We start from the raw sequence: 19,687 nt of genomic DNA on the forward strand, positions 1-19,687 counted from the left end.
GAATCTGCTATATGCGATAAACTGAAACTAAGGAAACGACCCAAAGTCGAAGAAAGTATTTACTAGTGTTATAGATTGAAATATAGATTAACTATCAAGTTGGAATACTAAAATAAAATAATAAATTATAAAATTAGTGTAAAAAAGTAGATTTAAGCGAAAGATGTATCAGAGTTTGTTAGACAAGCTGTACATCTGGTGCCAATAAATCCAGCGTTCCCATCCGTCACATAATTATCGTACACGTCACATAATTTGAAGGATTGTACGATCGTACATCCAACTTTGATTATGTGACGAAAAGTTACGATAATATGAGTCTTGTACGATAATTGTACGATAATTTTCGATATGTTTGATTTTCATTCTGATTCGTGTGGCTTAACTTTTATTTATTACCCGCTTGAAGCATGCAGCGCCCCACGGATGCCCTATTACCCTACACAGTCTTATAGTAACATGCATATGTAATTTTCTTTACCGACTAAATAATATTTTATCTATAGTCTCTACTGTCTCTAGTCTGCAGTCTCTTCTCTCAAGTCTAATTCTTCGAAGAAAATACCTTGTGAATGATAATTTGATTTCTTTAAATGTTTTATAATTCATCAAATGTCGAACTCAAATAACATTAAATCTATCGTACCGTTATTAAACCAGTCAACAAAAAAGTGGAAACATTTTTTTTGTAAATATTTTTCAAGAGTAAATTTATATCCGAATTTTAAATGAGAATATTTTTGTATAAAAAAATTTTAATTTTGTAAATTTAGTCAAAAACTTAAATTTAACATTTTTTTTTGTGCGTACGGTAATTTTTGAGAAAATTCGATAATCTTACGGCACTGTGTCGATCAGACAATCAAAAGTTTCTGGGAACACTGAATAAATCTATATATATAGGAGATCCCATTTTTGAACTCACTCATCACGAAATCTCAGAAACTATTAGGTCGATTGACTTGAAATTTGGTAGGAATATTCCTTTTGCCGAGTAGAGGTCAGCTAAGAACGCATTTTACGAAATTTCACCCACAAGGGGTCTTGCGGGGGAGTTAACAATAGAAAATTCCCATTTTTTTTAATTAATTTATGTGTGTAGTCATTTGTTTTTTGTTTCCATCAATAAAACAAAAGACGATCGTTTTTTCGTCATTCTTTTTTTTTTTCTAGCTTATAAAGAAGTCGGAAAAATGTATAACATCAACTCTACGCTTTCAATGCTTCTCCATCCACACCATCCCACGCATCCACCCACGTACTCCCACGCATCCACCCACGCACTCCCACACATACACCCACGCATCCATCCATGCACTCACCCACATCTATGTATATATGAGATTTCCACGTATATAGTCACTCATCACGATATCTCTGGAACCATAAGACCTAGAGACTTGAAATTTGGTAGGAATATTCTTTTTACCGAGTAGAAGTCAGCTAAGAACGGATTTAACGAAATTCCACCCACAAAGGGGGTTGCGGGGGCGTTAACAATCAAAAATTCCCATTTTTAAACTATAGCTCCTATCGACTCCAAATTTAGTAAGAATCTTCTGTAAGAGATCTAGAAATAATCTATGAACGAACTTTACGATATTACACCCCACAGAGGGTTGCGGGGGTGCGTATTAACAATGAAAATTTTTAATTTTCAAGCTATAGCTCCTACAGACTCCAAATTTGGTAGGAATTTTTTATAAGTAATGTAGAAATAATTTATGAACGAATTTTATGATATCCCACCCCACAGAGGGTTGCGAGGGTGGGTATTAACAATGAAAATTTGTAATTTTCAAGCTATAGTTCCTACAGATTCCAAATTTTATAGGAAATTTCTGTACATGATGTAAAAATAATTTATGAACGAATTTTACGATATCCTACCCCAAAGAGGATTGCGGGGGCGTTAACAATAAAAAATTCCCGTTTTCAAACTATAGCTCCAATAGACTCCAAACTGGGTAGGAATTTTCTGTTAGAGATGTAGAAATAATATAGGAACGAATTTTACGATAGCTCACCCCACAGGGGTTTGCGGGGGTGGGTATTTACAATTAAAATTTTTAATTTCAAAGCTATAGCTCCTACAGACTTCAAATTTGATAGGAGTCTTCTATATGTGATATAGAAATGATCTAAGAACGGATTTTACAACGAATCACCTCCAATAAGGATCGCGGGAGTGGGTGTTGACAATAAAAAATGTTCATTTCCATAATATACCTCTGAAAACTCTAAATTTGGTAGAAATCTTTTATTTCTCCTGTAGAGATCATCTCAAAATGGATTTCAATAAATTTTACTTCCGATAGGAATTGCGGGGGTGGGTGTTAAAATCTAAAATTTTAATTTCCAAACTGTAACTTCGACAGACTTCAAATTTGGTGGGAGTCTTCATGTATCATGTCAAGTTCAGCTAAGAATGAATTTTATCAAATTCCAACCCTAAAGGGACTGCGGAGGCGTTAACAATGAAAATCTTTCTTTTCAAAACAAGTTTCTATGGACTCGAAGTTTTCTTGGAATATTTTATTTTTAATGTAAAAATCATCTCGAATAGGATCTTACGAAATTTCTCTCTAACATAAGTGTGCGGGAGTGATAGTTGTCAAAAAATTCATATTCTTCAAATATATTTCCTAGAGATATAAAATTTGATAGAATCTTAAGAGAAACAGGTAATTACAGGGATGGCCTCCAAGGTCAACGGATTAAAATATTTTCCTTTTTTAATAATTATATTTTCTTACCACAATCGTCTCTTTGGCAGCGGCGAAAAAGTCATTGTATGGTTTCTAAAATTTAACTTTACATGTAGCTATATAGTCAACGGACTAAGTATTTTGCATACATTTTATTTTTGCTGATCACATAACCAATGAATTGTTCTTATTGCGGGATCGCGGGAATGTAACAGATTAAAATGAAAACATTTTCTAAACACTTGAGATGTGGAAAAGAAATTTGGCTATTCATTTTAAGAGATTTCGTAAAATCAAAAATTAAAATCGTAAATCCAAAAATGATTATTCATTTTTGGAGAAAGCCACGGGAATGTTATAGTGATTGCACATTGAAAGTTACAATGGATAGTCGCTAGAATTATGACATGGATAAAAGGTACAGGCCAATCCGATAGAATTTTGAATCTGTGCAAGTCAGAACAATACTCCAATTGAATTGCAAGTCTAGATCTCAAAATACAATTCTATAAAGTTCCCAGCGGAGCGGGCGGGTAACAGCTAGTTTGTTATAAAAGAGACCCAAAAATCATTTGTTTGATAATTTTAACCTTTATATTTATGTATTTGTACTTTTTGTGAGTTACGTATGGAGTAAATAAGCAAAAAAAAATTAAAATCTCAAAATAACAGAATTCAATTGATTTTACAAAAAAAAACAATATCAATATAAAGTATGATTTTTTTTTGCAATTTTATTGGAAAATATTTTAAATTTTTGATTGGTGTTATTTTTGATTGCAAATATCTTTGAAACGGTTGATCTGAGGAACTTTTACCTTCAAACGTTTTTTGTAGAACGTAAAATTTTCTATAAGACCTTTCTCTAAGATTTTGCGTAAACAAGCCATTCCGAAGTAATTAAAATTCAAAAATAAAAAAAAAGTTTTCTCGTGTTATTTAAATAGAAAAATTACAAATGAATTGAGGCAAACCTTAATATTAATATTAAGGGCTCTAATAGGCGCCAAAATTTTTGTTTTTAAATGTACTATCAACTTTTGAACACCATTAAAAAAAAAAAATTTTTTTTTTTTTTTTTTTGAAACACCCTAGTGTAAATAATTAAAAACAATTGTGTATTTCAATATAAAAATAATCTGTTATATCTTTAAAAAAATTAGGAAAACGGTTGACCCTGAAGGCCATCCCTGCAACTTCCCGCTAATTTCATACTTAGGCGCTTAAAATTGCACCGACGTTTTTGAGCTCTTCGAGCTCAAAAATACAATTTATGGGTTATTTTGAGTTCTCAGAGCTCAAAGAGATTGCTTCCCTATCCTTTAAAGCTCTTCGAGCTCAAAAGTCTGATAGAGATTTGATAAGACACTATTTTTTGAATTTTTAAACCACAATAACTTTTGAATGAATAAACCGATTTTTACGCGGTTAGAAGCATTCGACGCAGTTTTTTAAGCCTTACAAAGAATCTTAAATTTTAAATTTATCGCACTAGGAATTTTGGAGTTATTCCGAAAAAACACTTTTTTCGGTTTTCTTTCGTTCACGATATCTCTCGAATGAATCAACCGATTTTGTTCGGACTGGTGGCGATCGACGTGGTTTTTTGAGGTTAAGAGCTGATTAGTTTTTGGAATTGAACTATTAAGCCGTTTAAAAATTATTCCAAAAAAACCACATTTGAAAAAATTTTTTTTTTCAGTTTTTTGAAGATTTCTCAAAATCTATTGATCTGAATCAATCCAAATAGTTTTCAAAATTTGAGTTTGGTCAAGCCCTTTCGAATGGCACCAACCGCGATGAAATCGGTCAAGCCGTTCAAAAGTTATAAGCGGTTCACATACTTTCACACACACACACACACACACACACACACACACACACACACACACACACACACACACACACACACACACACACACACACACACATACAGACGCCGTGACAACCTCGCGGGGATAGTCAGGGAAGCTTCCTGTGACCTTCAAACGTCGAGATCTGATGAAAACTCGATTTTTGCAAAACGGGGTGAAAACAATAACTTCCCGATTTTTGAAAATCTTCGATTTTCGTAGCGGGAAGTTAAAAATAGACAAAATAAAAAAAATCGACATAATCATTGCAACCTTGGCTGTATCAACAACCAATTTGATCGCATCCAAAGTTGACCGTCCTTTTCGGAAACCAAACTGGTTCTCTGCCAGGAGTGGATCGACTACAGCCTCTATTCTCTTATGGATTATGCGCTCGAATATCTTTCCGGCCGTGTCTAACATGCAGAGTGGTCGATAGGATGACGGTTCTTCCGGCGGCTTTTTCCCCTTCGGAAGTAGCACTAGCCGTTGCTGTTTCCACTTCTGGGGAAAAGTCCCTTCCTTCAGGCATGTATCGTAAACGTCCAGGAATAATGCCGGTGCTGCCCTAAGGATTGATTTCAGGGCAATATTAGGGATTCCGTCCAATCCCGGCGCCTTATTATTTCCTACTCGATTGCCTGCCTCTATCAACTCGTCCAACGTGATAGTAGGGATGTCTTCAGGGTTGAGCTGCTCCAACTTGTAGGTGAATACCGGCTGTTGGGGAAACAGCGCAGTAACAGTCTTCTCTAGGAGCTGTGGACACGTAGGTGATGGCATTGGCTGGCATTTCAGGTGGGTCATAACCACCTTATACGGTCTGCCCCATGGATCTTCTTCCTCTACTTCTGCGACCAGTTCCTTCCAGCAGCGTCTTTTGCTTTCTTTAATGGCCTTGTTTAGTCTTCGACGGGCCTTTTTATACTCTGCCAACAGCTCTGCGGAGTTAGGTCGTCTGTAGCCACGCTGAGACTTTCTTCTTTTTTTAAGACACTCTGAACGTAGAATGCTAATAAGATCGTTCCATCAGTGCATCGAAGGTCTTGAATTCATGCCACGTTTCCGAGACATACTGGCGTCGCAAGCCTGGGTGACTCTTCTCATTAGGTCCTTGGTCTTCTCTTCAGCAGTTTCTACGATGATCGGATCGCACTCTAGGGCTACTACTAAAGCAGTGAGGGCGAGAGATTTAACTGTCCACCCAACCGCACTTGCGTTCCTGTTGACTCTTGTTAGATTCTGGCCAATTGATATTTCCCATAGTATCGCACTATGGTCACTGGCTGTGTAGATGATCAATACTTTTCAAGAAAAACCTCTTCGAGCTAAGCAACTGCTGACAAATGTAAGGTCGACAATTGAGTTTGCCTCTCCCTTAGTATACGTTGGCGTGTCACCGGTGTTAAGAAGGATTACGTCCAGTGTAGCCATTGCCTCGAGAAGTGCTTTTCCACGTGTATTAGTGAACTTGCTGCCCCAGTCTGCTGCCCAGGAATTGAAGTCACCAGCTATTGCCACGGGAAAGTGTTTTCTTGCGTCCTCAGTTAGCCGATCAAGGAAGTCTTCAAACTGTTCATTAGAGAGACTCGGTGGTGCATAGCAACTGTAGAATCGGAGGCCATCTACCCATGTTGCTACGAAGCCGGCTTCTTTATTGTTGACTGTTCTCTGAAAAGGACATTTACCGCAGGACCAGATGACGGCTTTGTTAGTGCTGTCGGATTCCCAGGGTTGGTTACTCGGTTGTCTATAAGAATTAATTATAAGTGCTACGTCTGCCTCTAATTCGCGCATAGTTTGCATGAGCAGGTCATGCACAGCCTCACAATGATTGAGGTTGACCTGCAATATCTTCATGTTCTTGGCTTCGTTATCTTCTAGAGCGCTTCTTGGAAGACGGGGCATCTATTCGTGCCTGGATGTTGAGCCGCCTTTTCTACGCCGTGCTGTTCAATGCACAGTGCATATTTAGGTGAATTTTTACAATCAGCAATTTTGTGTCCTTCTTTTCCTTGAAGTACTTTGAGGTCAAAGACCGCGTGCGGTATTTTTAACTTCCCGCTAAGAAAATTAAAAATTTACGAAAATCGGGAAGTTATTGATTCTACCCCGTTTTTAGTGAATCGAGTTTTCATCAGATCTCGATATTTTGAGGTCCTAGGAAGCTTCCCAGACACTTCCCACGATGGTGTTCAGACGTCTGTATGTGTGCGTGTGTGTGTGTGTGTGTGTGTTTTTTTTTTTTTTTAATTTTTCATCTTAGGGGGGGGAATCCTTCTTACGGATTCCAGGCATAGTTGTTTGGCCTGGATATGTGGCGACTCGACGCAGTGTCATACTAAAACTCGACCCTAACGCCCCTACCCACTAAACCCTAAACCCCTTTTCTTCTTTCCTCTAATCCCTCATGGAAACCGCCGTCAGGCATTACTTCGTGAGGGGAGGATCCAGCTACCGCTATTCCTTCTGGTGGCTAAGGTGTTATTTTTCCTTCCTTCTAGTTTCTGTCATTTGCTCTTTTTCTTTCAATGGAACGCAGCTCTGTAAGCACTTCTGTGGCAAAAGTGCTTGTAGCGTTCCAAGCAGTTTGATTCGACAACATTGCATCTACTATTGTCTCTGGTTGGATTCTCCAGTTCAGGATCCTCTCTAACTCCTCACGCTGAGGATCGAAACGTGGACACACAAAGAAAACGTGCCTTGCGTCCTCAATAACCCCTGGACAAGACGGGCACTCCGGAGAATCGTCGTGCTTAAAGCGGTGCAGATACTCTCGAAAGCACCCATGTCCTGACAACATCTGCGTTAGGTAATAGTTGACTTCACCATGGTTTCGGCTCAGCCAAACGTCGATCTTTGGTATGAGGCGGTGTGTCCATCTTCCTTTTCCTGCGGCGTCCCACTCAAGTTGCCATCGCGAGATGCTGTGCTGCCGTTCTTCTGTTCTTAGTTCTTCAGCGCTCAGTGTAGTTGACCTCTTTCGATGGTAAAGGGCCCGTCTTTCTTTAGCTAAGACTCTAAGCGGCAGAGTTCCAGAAATGACGCACACTGCTTCCTCTGATATTGTTCGGAAGGCGCTGGCTACTCTTAGCGCGCTCAGTCGGTAAACCGGACATGCTTTCCTCCATGATTCTTGGGTCTCAAGTGCGTCGGACCAAATGGATATACCATACGTGAGGACCGATGTAACTACTGATGATAGCAATAACCTCCTTGTCTGCTTCGGGCCACCGATGTTGGGCATCAATCGTACTAGGTTGGCTACTACTGCTGATGCTTTGGTGGTCACGTGTTCAATTTGTTGTTTAAAGTTAAGTCGGGCATCGAGCATCACTCCCAGATATCGAATGAATGGTTGGGATGTGATTTCTTGGTCTCCGACGTTTAGATTGATCGTTTCCACCACTTTTCTGCTAGTGATAAGTACAGCCTCGGTCTTCTGTTTAGCCAGTTGTAAATTTACTGTGTCCATCCACTGGTTAATTCGCTCAAAGGTGATAGCGAACATATGTTTTATCTCATCAAGATGCTTGGCGACGATTACTACGGCTACGTCGTCCGCGTACGCTACCAGTTTGACATTTCTTGGTAGTTTCAGTCTCAGCAATCCGTTGTACATGATATTCCAGAGAAGTGGACCGAGAACAGAACCCTGCGGGACGCCTCCAGTAACATCATACTCCTTTGGACCATTCTTCGTGTCATATCTAAGGACTCTATTCGTGAAGTAGCTAGCGACTATCCTTCGTAGATATCCTGGTACGTTCATCTCTTGAAGAGCTTGCATGATGCGATCCCAGTTGGCGGAGTTGAAGGCATTTTTAATGTCTAGGGTTGCCACCAGACAATATTTCTTCGTTCCACCCTTCCATCTGGTACCGGCGATTGCGTCTTTGGCTATACCGACAACCAGGTTGATTGCGTCCAGGGTTGATCGTCCTTTTCGAAATCCGTACTGATTGTCTGCTAATAGTGGATCGACAACTGCTTCTATCCTTTGGTGGATTATACGTTCGAGTATCTTACCGGCTGTATCCAACATGCAGAGTGGACGATAAGATGACGGTTCTTCCGGTGGCTTTTTTCCTTTAGGAAGTAGTACCAGCCGTTGTTGTTTCCACTTCCGAGGAAAAATCCCTTCCTTCAAGCAGATGTTGTAGACATCGAGGAATAACGCTGGCGCTGCTTTAATAGATGTTTTCAAGGCAATATTAGGGATTCCGTCCAATCCCGGCGCTTTATTATTCCCGACGCGGTTACAAGCTTCCATCAGTTCTTCTTTCGTCACAGGTGGGATATCATTCAGTTCGTCTTGTGTCAACAGGTAGTTGAAAACGCGCTGTCGTGGAAACAGTGCAGTCACGATCTTCTGTAGGAGTTGAGGACACGTAGGAGACGGCATTGGCTGGTATTTCAAGTTTGCCATGACTACCTTGTAAGGTCTGCCCCACAAGTCTTTGTCCACCTCGTTGATTAGCTCTTTCCAGCAGTTCTTCTTGCTATCCTTGATGGCTTTGTTTAAGTCTCGACGAGCTTTCTTGTATTCTGCGACTAGTTCCGCTGAGTCAGGCCGCCGATAACCACGCTGAGATATTCTTCTTTTCTTGAGACACTCTTTCCGTAGGAAGCTGATGTGTTCGTTCCACCAGTGCACCGAAGGTCTTTGGTTCATGCCCCGTTTACGAGGCATGCAGGTGTCGCAAGCCTGGGTCACTCTCTTCATCAAGTCCTTGGTCATTTCTTCTGCAGATCCAGTAGTAAGCGGTTCACTATTTAGGGCAGCTACTAGAGCACCTGGGTCAAAGGATTTCACCTTCCACCCAACGATGTCAAGTTTCTTAGCCGGTCTTCTAGGATTCTGGTCCTTTGATACTTCCCAGAGAATCGCATTGTGATCGCTGGCCGTGTAGATCTCCATCACCTTCCAGTCGTAGTTTCCTCTGATGAGGCTGCTGCTGACAAAAGTAAGATCCACAATAGAACTTGCGTCTCCTTTAGTGTACGTCGGCGCATCGCCGCTGTTTAACAATACTACATCTAACGTAGAAAAGCTTCCAGTAGTTCTTTACCTCGAGCGTTGGTGTGTTTGCTGCCCCATTCCACTGCCCAGGCGTTGAAGTCTCCAGCTATTGCCACTGGGTAGTACTGCTTCGCGTCCTCCGTCAGTCGATCCAGAAAGTCCATGAATTCAACAATAGTGAGGCTAGGTGGTGTGTAGCAGCTGTAAAAGCGGATGCCATCTACCGATGCTGCTACAAAGCCGGCGCTGCCATTGTTAACGACACTCTGAAGGGGAGCTTGCGACAGGACCATATGACAGCTTTTTTGGTGCAGTCAGTTTCCCATGGTTGGCCGCCGAGGTGTTTATACGGTTCCGATATAAGCACAAGGTCAAGCTTCTGTTCACGTACTGTCTGCATGAGCAAATCATGTGCCGCTTCACAGTGATTGATGTTTAGCTGCAGTATTCTCATTTTCGTTTATCAGTTATCTTCTTGAGTGCCTCTTGGTATACTGGGCATCTGCTTGTGCCGGCATGATGGGCGTTATTCTCTGTACTGGATTGATCCGCACACAGTGCGCATTTAGCAGGCTTATTACATTCGGCGATTTTGTGTCCCTCTTCTCCACATTTAATGCAAAGTTTGGAGCGGTCGACTTTACTTGTGCACTGAACCGCACGGTGTCCAAAATGCCAGCATTTATAACATCGGACTGGTCTTAGTACTGTTCTAATACGACAATTGGTCCAGCCGATCCTAATCTTACCGTGTTCTCCTACCACTTTCTGCGCTACCGTTGCTGCCAGAGTCACCGACGCAATTTGTGTTCTGCTACGTAAGACCTTACGAATTTTAATGGCCTCTACTGTTATACCACAATCGTTTCCAGCTGCCTCTTGTAAAGCTGTTAGAATGTCATCTTTAGTTGTAGTATCGTCAATATCGCGAATTTCCAGGTCTTCTTCAGGTCCTGTACTAATGACATTTGCGTCCTCCTTAAGTATTCCCGCGATAGTCTTCTGCAGGTCTTTACCGTATCTTCTCGACTGTGTTGCGGACCTGATCTGGGCGAACGTCCGCCTTGATCCGTGTAAGTATTTCAGAATACTTATCTTTGTTCGCTGGACGGATAATAAGTGCCTCCGGTCTCGTTGCTGTTCTTCTTGGCTTCTGGTTCGGCTTCGGTGGAGGCACCAGAGGTTTTTCTGGGAGCAGTTTCTTGCGCTCCTTCTTCTTGTCCTTTCTGGACTGCACCTTTTCTCCACCCTGGCTTCTTGTTCTGTTCACAAGAGTTTTGTGGAAGATCCTTAACCACTTCCTGCTTCTTGATGGGATGACCAGGTCCAACGTCTTTCAGCTTCTTGGGAGTATGAAAAGCTCCGCCTTCGGGAGAACGAATTTTTCTTTTCAACTTCCTCAGGATGCGGCCGTCTTGGTCAAAGGATTCAGTCTCTGCCGTTGTGATAGTTTCACTTTCTTCTTCAGCGACTGATTCTCCGTCACCTTCGGCTCCAGTGTCCATCGCTTCTTCAACAACCACTTGACTGTTTCTCTCCGATGTAGCACAAGGGGTGCGGTGTAATGATGAGCGCCATTCTTCGTCCAGTTTCTTGAATCTTCCAAGAGCATTGACTACACCGGTTGTCTTGGTCTTTATCTCCTTGTGGATATTGACCTTAGTTTGGACAAACTCTTGCAGCTCAATGGTCAGCTTCTCAAGGCGCTCCAACGCTTGCGTTCTCTTCATGTCAGCGCTTGCTTCAATCGCTGCTTGTTGAGCATGAAGCCCGTTTCTATTCATGTTTGTTTCCTGTAACGTACTCATACTTTTTTGATTTACCAGCGCATCGTACGGAGTGGAGCGGGTTGCCATAACTAGGAACGGGTGTACCCTCGGAGATAGTACTCCTACCCCAGTTCCCTGAGGCCTAGCCGACACTTAGCCAGTCCCGGAATACACGGACGGACTAGACTCGCTCGGAGCGGTGAAGATTCCGATCTCTAACACTCACTGCGTACTTCCTGATCAAGGCCCGAAGTGGCTGGCTCCTGATCCACTGCTGCAACTTTCACCTCGGCAGAGCAAGCTCACATCAGCCGTGGCCTGCATCGTCGGAAACTACGATACAGGTTCCGGACACTCCCAGTGAGTTACAGCAGGAACCAATCGTCTTGTTAGGTCAGTTAGTGTGACCAACCCATTAAAGGGGAGTTTTGTCCACGGGAGCTTATTTTGTTTGGTTATTTTGCTTGGCTCCTACCCGCTGTACCTCATCAACTAAGAGATTAAGTGTCATCCAAGGACAGCGAGCGTTCTCCCATCCGCTCGGGGAGACGCGCCCGGTAGCAGTATCTCTTCTGCCCCGAGTGTGTGTGTGTGTGTGTGTGTGTGTGTGTGTGTGTGTGTGCGCGTGCGTGTGTGTGTGTGTGTGTGTGCATGTGAGTGTTTTTTTTTTTTTTTTCCCTTGGGGGGGGGGAATCCTTTTTACGGATTCTAGGCATAGCTGTTTGGCCTGGATATGTGGCGACTCGACGCAGCGTCATACTAAAACTCGACGCTGACGCCCCTACCCACTAAACCCTAAACCCCTTTCTCTTCTATCCTCTGATCCCCCATGGTACCGCCGTAAGGCATTTCTTCGCGGGGGAGGAATTAGCTGCCGCTCTTCCTTCTGGTGGCTAAGATGTTATTTCTTTCTTCTAGATTCTGTCTTTCGCTCTTTTCCTCTCAATGGATCGCAACTCTGTAAGCACTTTTGTAGCAAAAGTGCTTGTGGCGTTCCAAGCAGCTTTTGACGACAACATTGCTTCTACTGTTGATTCTGGTTGGGTTTTCTTTTTCAGAATCTTCTCTAACTCATCGCGCTGTTGGTTGAAACGTGGACACACAAAAAAAACATGCTCCGCATCTTCATTGACCCCTGGACAGGACGGGCACTCTGGGGTATCATCGTGCTTAAAGCGGTGAAGATACTTCCGGTAACATCCATGTCCTGATAACATCTGCGTTAAATAATAGTTGATCTTACCGTGACTCCGGTTGAACCACACATCAATCCGAGGTATGAGACGGTACGTCCACCGAGCTTTCTCTGAAAAATTCCACTCCTGTTGCCATCTTGCGATGCTGTGTTGCCGTTTTTCCCCTCCAAGTTCTTCAGGGCTCAGTGTGGTTGACCTTTTTCATTGGTATAGGTTCCGTCTTTCCTCAGCTAGGACTCTGAGAGGCAGAGTACCGGAAATAACACACACTGCTTCCTCTGATATTGTGCGGAAGGCGCTAGTTACTCGTAGGGCACTCATACGATATATTGGTCCAGCTTTTCTCCATGAATCTTGCTCCTCTAGTGCGTCAGCTCAAATGGATATTCCGTAGGTGAGCACCGATGTGACTACTGATGACAATAGCAGCCTCCTGCTCTGCTTTGGGCCTCCGACGTTCGGCATCAATCGTGCGAGACTAGCTCTCACTACTGACGCTTTCGTACAGACGTGTTCCACTTGCTGCTTGAAGTTGAGTCGGGCATCAAGCATCACTCCGAGATATCGTATATGAGGTTGTGATGTGATTTCTCGGTCACCGACTTTTAGCTTAATTGTTTCAACTTCTTTTCGGCTGGTAATAAGCACTGCTTCGGTCTTCTGCTTAGCCAGTTGTAGGTTCACTGTATCCATCCACTGGTTGATCTTCTCAAAAGTGATGTCAAACAGATGTTGAATCTCGTCGAGGTGTTTGGCGACGATCACTGCGGCAACATCATCCGCATACGCTACCAGTTTGACACATCTTGGAAGCTTCAGTCTTAGGAGCCTGTGATACATGATATTCCACAGAAGTGGACCAAGAACAGAGCCCTGTAGCACACCACCGGTTATATCATACTCTTTCGGACCATTCTTTGTATCGTATTTCAGTACACTATCTGTAAAATAGCTAATCACTAGTCTGCGAAGATATGTTGGCACGTTCTTCTCGTCGAGAGCTTGCATGATGCAGTCCCAATTAGCGGAATTGAAAGCATTTTTGATGTCCAAGGCAGCCACCAGGCAGTACTTCTTCGTTCCACCCTTCCATCTAGTTCCTGCGATTGCCTCTTTGGCCGTATTAACAACCAGGTTAATCGCGTCCAGGGTTGATCGTCCTTTCCGGAATTCATACTGGTTGTCTGCCAAGAGTGGGTCGACTACTGCATCTATTCGCAGATGGATGATACGCTCAAATATCCTACCCGCCGTATCTAGCATGCAGAGTGGTCGGTAAGATGACGGTTCTTCTGGCGGTTTCTTTCCTTTAGGTAAAAGTACTAACCGTTGCTGTTTCCACTTACGAGGAAAAGTCCCCTCCTTGAGGCATGCGTTGTAAGCGTCTAAAAAAATGTAGGTGCTGCTTTATGATTGTTTTCAAGGCTATATTAGAGATTCCGTCCAATCCCGGCGCTTTATTATTTCCTACCCGATTACAGGCCTCCAACAATGTGTGCATGTGTGTGTGTGTGTGTGTGTGTGTGTGTGTGTGTGTGTGTGTGTGTGTGTGTGTGTGTGTGTGTTGGTGCCAAGACTAGGTGTTGGTGCCTGGATATGTCGGACTCAGAAGTCAATATTATTTTGCAACAATACCGACTAAACATCCTCCTCTCTCCTTTCCCCATAGATGTTACAGGGAAGACTGGGTCGAGACCGCGTTAGCATTACTTCGATCCAGTCCATGTTGTGTCTCACGACACCTACTTCTTGTTACTACTGGTTTCTAATGCTTTTCTGCGATTTTTTCGTTTGAAAGGCGCTGCGTGTAGGCTGCGACAGCTGACCAGTTTTCTTCTTTTGTGATCATGCAGGTTACCAAGCTCTCAGGGGAGAGCGTTGTGCCTATTGTTTCTTCGGTGCTGATTCTGTCGTCCTTCCACCGATCACACTCGAAAAACGTGTGCTCGGCGTTGTCAATTTTGTCTGGACAGTATTTGCACGTTGGTGTGCTCTGCAAACCCATCTTGAAACGATAGGCATTGAACTGCCCATGTCCCGTCAATAGCTGAGTCAGGAAGAAGTCCGTATCCCCGTGCTTCGGAGAAAGCCAGACGTTGATGTTTGGGATCAGGCGCGCTGTCCATCTGCCCGTCTCTCCCGATGTCCATCGGTCCTGCCACTCTTACTGAGTTTCCGCTTTTATCCTCGTTCTTGCGTCTCTCATGTTTTCGTCACTATCTTTAGCGTCATAGAGTTTAACTCTTCTCTTTTTTGTTCTTGGTCCCATGGTGTTGGTCATAATTCTTGCTAGGCTAGACACCGTCTTGCTGGCTTTCTGGTATGCATTATCGAGGTGTTCGCGAAAAGATAGTTTCTCGTCTATCATTACCCCCAGATAGCGCAGGGCCCTTGTTGACGTTAGTTTTGTTCCTCCCATGTCCACAGCGAATGGTTTTGGGAACCATTTTGACGAATCAGAACGACCATCTCGGTTTTGTGCTTGGCGAGTTTCAGGTGGTGTTTATCGAGCCAAGTCTCGACGGCATCAATGGTTTCCCGAACTAGTAGTTCGGCCTCCTCTACGCTGTCTACTGTGATCGTGGCCGCGACGTCTGCAAAGCCCGTTAGCTCTACTTGCTTTGGTAACAGAATCTTATGAAGCTTGTCATAGTCGGTGTTCCATAAATCGGGCCCCATTATTGAGCCTTGCGGCACGCCAGCCGTTATGGCGTATTCTTGTGGTCCTTCTGTAGTTTCCGCTATTAGCTTTCTTTCTTCAAGATAGTTGTCGATTAGTGCCAAATTCTCTGGCTTTACGTCAAATTTGTGTTCCAGAGCGTTTAGGATATCTCCCCAATTCACGCTGTTAAATGCGTTTTTGACATCTAGCGTGAGGAGAATGCATACTTTACGAGCTTTGAGGCTACCAATCCATGCTTCTCTCGCTGTCCCTACGATTGTCTGGATCGCGCCGACTGTTGAACGTTCTTTCCGGAAGCCATGTTCGTTTGCGACAAAGCCTCCAGCACGATCGATTTCGTTTCGTAGTCTTCCCTGTATAAGCTTTTCGAGCAATTTCCCAGCAATGTCCAGCATGCAAAGTGGTCTGAACGACGAGAGTGTTACAGGGCCACCTTTGCCTTTATCTAGCAGAACCAATCTCTGCCGCTTCCAGACCGCTGAAAACGTGCCAGTTGCCAAGCATGCGTTGTAGGTGTTCAGGAGTATGTGTGGGTATTCCAGGGCTACAGTCTTGATCACCGATGGTGGGATGCCATCAGGGCCGAGTGCCTTTCCTGTTTTGAGTGGTAGGCTTTACCCCAGATATCTTTATCAAGGTCGTTACAGACCTCTTGCCACAATTTCGCTTAGCTTGCTTTGATTGCCCGGTTTAGGTTCTTTTTGGCCTGCTTATACTCGCTCAAATGTAGATCTTGATTGGGGGAGCGTTTTGCAGCTCCCATTGCTAGCCGACGTAGTCTGTGGCATTTTTTCCGGAGTCCAACTATATCTGTTGACCACCACCAGAACGCCGGCCTGGGGAAACTCTGATTTTTCAGCCGCGGCATAGAGGCGTCACATGCGGCAGCAATCTCCGTCATCGTATTTAGCACTTCCTTTTCCGTCTCACTGCAGTATCCGTAGTCGGGTTGTTCTGAAGGATAGACCAGCTTCGTGCAAGTGAAGCTCGCAGTGTCTCTGGATCAAGCCTCCTGACATTCCACTTCCGCTTAGAAAGGTCGCGTTGTGAAACCGAAGCAGATGCCAATCCAACGTTTAATGTCACGAACTGGTGATCACTGCCGCTGTATTCTTCGGATACAGTCCAGTCTTCGATCATGTTGGCAGTCTTTGGAGTCGCCAACGAGATGTCGAGGATGGATTCTTGGTACCCTGGTCTTTTAAAGGTCGTGGTGCTCCCGGTGTTCAGCACTATAAGGTCGAGTCTAGCCACGACGTCAGCGACCTCGTTACCTCTGGTGTCGGAGAAAGCAGCGCCCCACTCAGCCGATTTAGCGTTGAAGTCTCCGGCTACGATGACTTCACCGTCGAATTTAGTTACCGCATTTTCTATATTTGCCAGTTTCTGTCGGAACATACTAATCCCTTCGTTAGGTGAGAGATAGACGCTCATGAAGTAGGTTGTGGGGGTTTGAATCCAGACAAAACCTGCTCCACTTCCGCTGTTGTTGACGGTAACGTTCTTTGTGTTCACAATCCAAATTGCTGCTATGCCAGTTTCGTCTGCGAACCATGTTTTACCTTCGATGTTTAGATGTTGCTCGCAGATAAAGCAGACGTCGATTTTATCTTCAAAGACACGCTGGCGCAGCAGGTTTTGAGCCAAGGCATACCTATTCAGGTTGCCTTGTAGTATGCGTGTCATTTCTGCCCTCTCGTGGCTTCTACAAGTGCTGTGCGGAATGTCTCATAAGCTCCAGTGCCAGAAATATGGCATAGACCGTCCTGGGCATTTTTGTCCGGAGCACAAAGGAAGCATTTTAGCTTCTCCGTGCAGTTTACGGCCTTGTGGTTCTCTCCGCCACATTTGTAGCAGCATTTGCTTCTGTCTGGTCCCGCACACTGACATGTTTGGTGTCCAAAACCAAGACATTTAAAACAGCGTGTTACTTGTGCAACTGGGCGTATACGACACTTCACCCAACCGATCAGTATACGGGCCTTGTTTACAAAAGATTCCTCGACGGGAGTCTATGGCGAGACTCCCGCAGGAAAGTGCGTTCTAACAGAGGACTCAGACTTAGACTAACTATCTATTAGCTAGACTTATCCGAACAAAACTAAAAAAAAAAATGAAGACAAGTATTGGGGCCTCCGATTTTCTTTGCAATTTAAATTTTCTATTGCAATTTAAAACTTGTTCGGTGAACAAGGCCCAGTAGCGATTAACTCGCTCCTGGGGAACTCCCAAATTCAAGAGACACACCTGTCCACCGCTAGTTCCCGCAAAATCGAACCGCCAATGGAAAATCAGCCTCTCGATCACGCCATGGATCGACCGCTTTATTGGCTGATTGCTCCCGCTAGACATGCGCAATAGCCTTCTTCCCCAAGTCAACGAGGAAGAAGACGAACTATTATTATTATCTTTCGCTTCCACGCTTTCAGTTGCAACAAGTCGCCATTAATTCCGCTTTGCTTTCGCTTATTGTTAATTAACCGCATTTCACTATTTTTATCATTTAAATTGCTTAAATTAACCGCTAATAATTCGCTTTAGTTTGTTACAGATAAATTGTGTTATTTGTGCATTTATTTCACCGCTTTTACAGTGCCGGCAGAGTGTTCGCCCACGTGTCAACCGGCATCGCTTGTGCTACCCACGCTGTATATTATAAATCCGCTTTTTTTTTAAACAATCCGCTATTTAACATATTGAATATTTAGTGTATTTATTATAAATAAATCCCTAGTGTTAATTTTGATAATAATTTACGCGTTTTAATTGAGATATCCAGACCTAAACCTGATCCCCGCTTTTCCGCTCTTTCAACATTTTACAAAACTTAACAATTTATTTAATAATTAATTATGTTGTTCAACTAAATATTTCTTCGTTATAAATTTTATCTACTTGTTATTTTATTATTATTTAGAATTTCATCATTTAAAATTGTTTATCTGAGCATCGTTAAACATTTGATCTAAATATTTCTTTAAGTGATAAAAAAAAAGAAATTATTTATTTATTTATTTCTTATCTCTGTTCATTTTTTTGTCGGATCGCAGGAAGTAATATATTTTCTCGAACTTGAAATGTTTAAAATTTGTAACAGTCATCGTTTATATTCCCGAGTCAAAAATTCAGACCCGTTTAAGCTGTACTTTTTTCCAACAATTCTTAGAAAATTGAGTGGTCAGGAAAGACTGCTCAGTTAAATACTATATAAACTCGACGCCTGGTTTGACTGTAAATAGTGGAGTTTTGTCCCACTTTGACAGGATTACAGTCTAACCAGGCGTTGAATAATAATAAAAATTTAAATAATAATAATTACTTTTGTTGTACCGTGCCCAAGGACGCAGGTTCGAACCCAACTAGAGACCGAATTTTTTTTTCTTTTTTTAATAATAATAATTTTGTTATTAGTAAAATGATAAAAAAAGAATTTTTCGAGTTTTTTTTTTTATATTATTTTAATGTAGAGCTAACACATGTTTAGACCCGCTTGACTCTTTATTTAGACCTAACTTTCGCTACCTATAGAAATAAAGTGAAAATCGCAGTCGTTCTAACCGAAACTCGAACCCGAGACGAGCGCTTGCCAGACATAACTAGCCCCTACACCGGACGACCGATAAGTTAGTATACCTCTCATCATTCTTATAAGCTAAATTTATGCAGTGACGAAGTGTAACGGTTCATTATTTATATAATTTATGTTATTTAATATTGTGTTTTGATAAATATCAACTATTTTTTAAAAATATTTATTAATTAAAAAAATGCATAAGTCAAGTTCTTATAATTCTTTAGAATTTGTACATCGTTCTGTACATTTTTAATGTTTTATTATAAATTTTAATGTTTAAAATTCTCAATATTAAAAATTCAACTGTAAATTATTATATTGTAATTTTTTTAAGACTATATCAATTTTGACGGTAAGCAATTTTTCGGTTAAATAATAAATTTTCATTTTTAGCAATCGCTAACAAATCGCGTTACAGATGCCTTAAGGGCGTAGAATAAAAATTTAATTTTTTTTTTCTAAGTCCAAAAAAAATTTTTACTTTGATGAAATATTTTTTTTGCATTTCTGCACATTTCACGAAAAAATACGTCGGTTCCCAAAAAAAAATTTTTTTCATACACCCTTATGGCATCCGAGGTGGGTCCCGGGAGCCATAAAGGCGTATAAAAATAATTTTTTTTTCAGGAATCAGGTATCTTTACCTGAAACGTCAAAAAATACAAAAAAAAATCTTTCTCAAAATTAAAATTTTTTTTTGAAAATTTAATTTTTTTTTCTAAGTCCAAAAAAAATTTTTAATTTGAAGTAAAATGTTTTTTTTTGCTTTTTTGCACGTTTAATACAAAATATATTGGTTCATTTTTTTCGGGAATCATTTTATTTTTGTATAGAACGTGCAGAAATGCAAAAAAAAATTTTTCTTCAAACTAAAAATTTTT

At 42.0% G+C, this 19,687-nt stretch overlaps 1 protein-coding gene and 1 long non-coding RNA gene across 5 annotated transcripts in view; one reads left to right on the plus strand and one right to left on the minus strand.

Annotated features, from left to right (window-relative positions):
- Positions 1 to 19,687, plus strand: part of LOC123269442 (hemicentin-2) — a 593,151-nt gene that overhangs the window by 401,435 nt on the left and 172,029 nt on the right. The gene's annotated exons all lie outside the window — the stretch shown is intronic.
- LOC123269450 lies at positions 835 to 19,289 on the minus strand. The gene is made up of 3 exons (XR_006510416.1): positions 19,211 to 19,289; positions 8,928 to 8,933; positions 835 to 845 (listed from the first exon to the last, which is right to left on the minus strand). It is a non-coding gene; the product is annotated as an uncharacterized LOC123269450 (long non-coding RNA).

The sequence above is a fragment of the Cotesia glomerata genome, linkage group LG7 (assembly GCF_020080835.1).
Source record: "Cotesia glomerata isolate CgM1 linkage group LG7, MPM_Cglom_v2.3, whole genome shotgun sequence".
Taxonomy (NCBI): Eukaryota; Metazoa; Arthropoda; class Insecta; order Hymenoptera; family Braconidae; genus Cotesia; species Cotesia glomerata.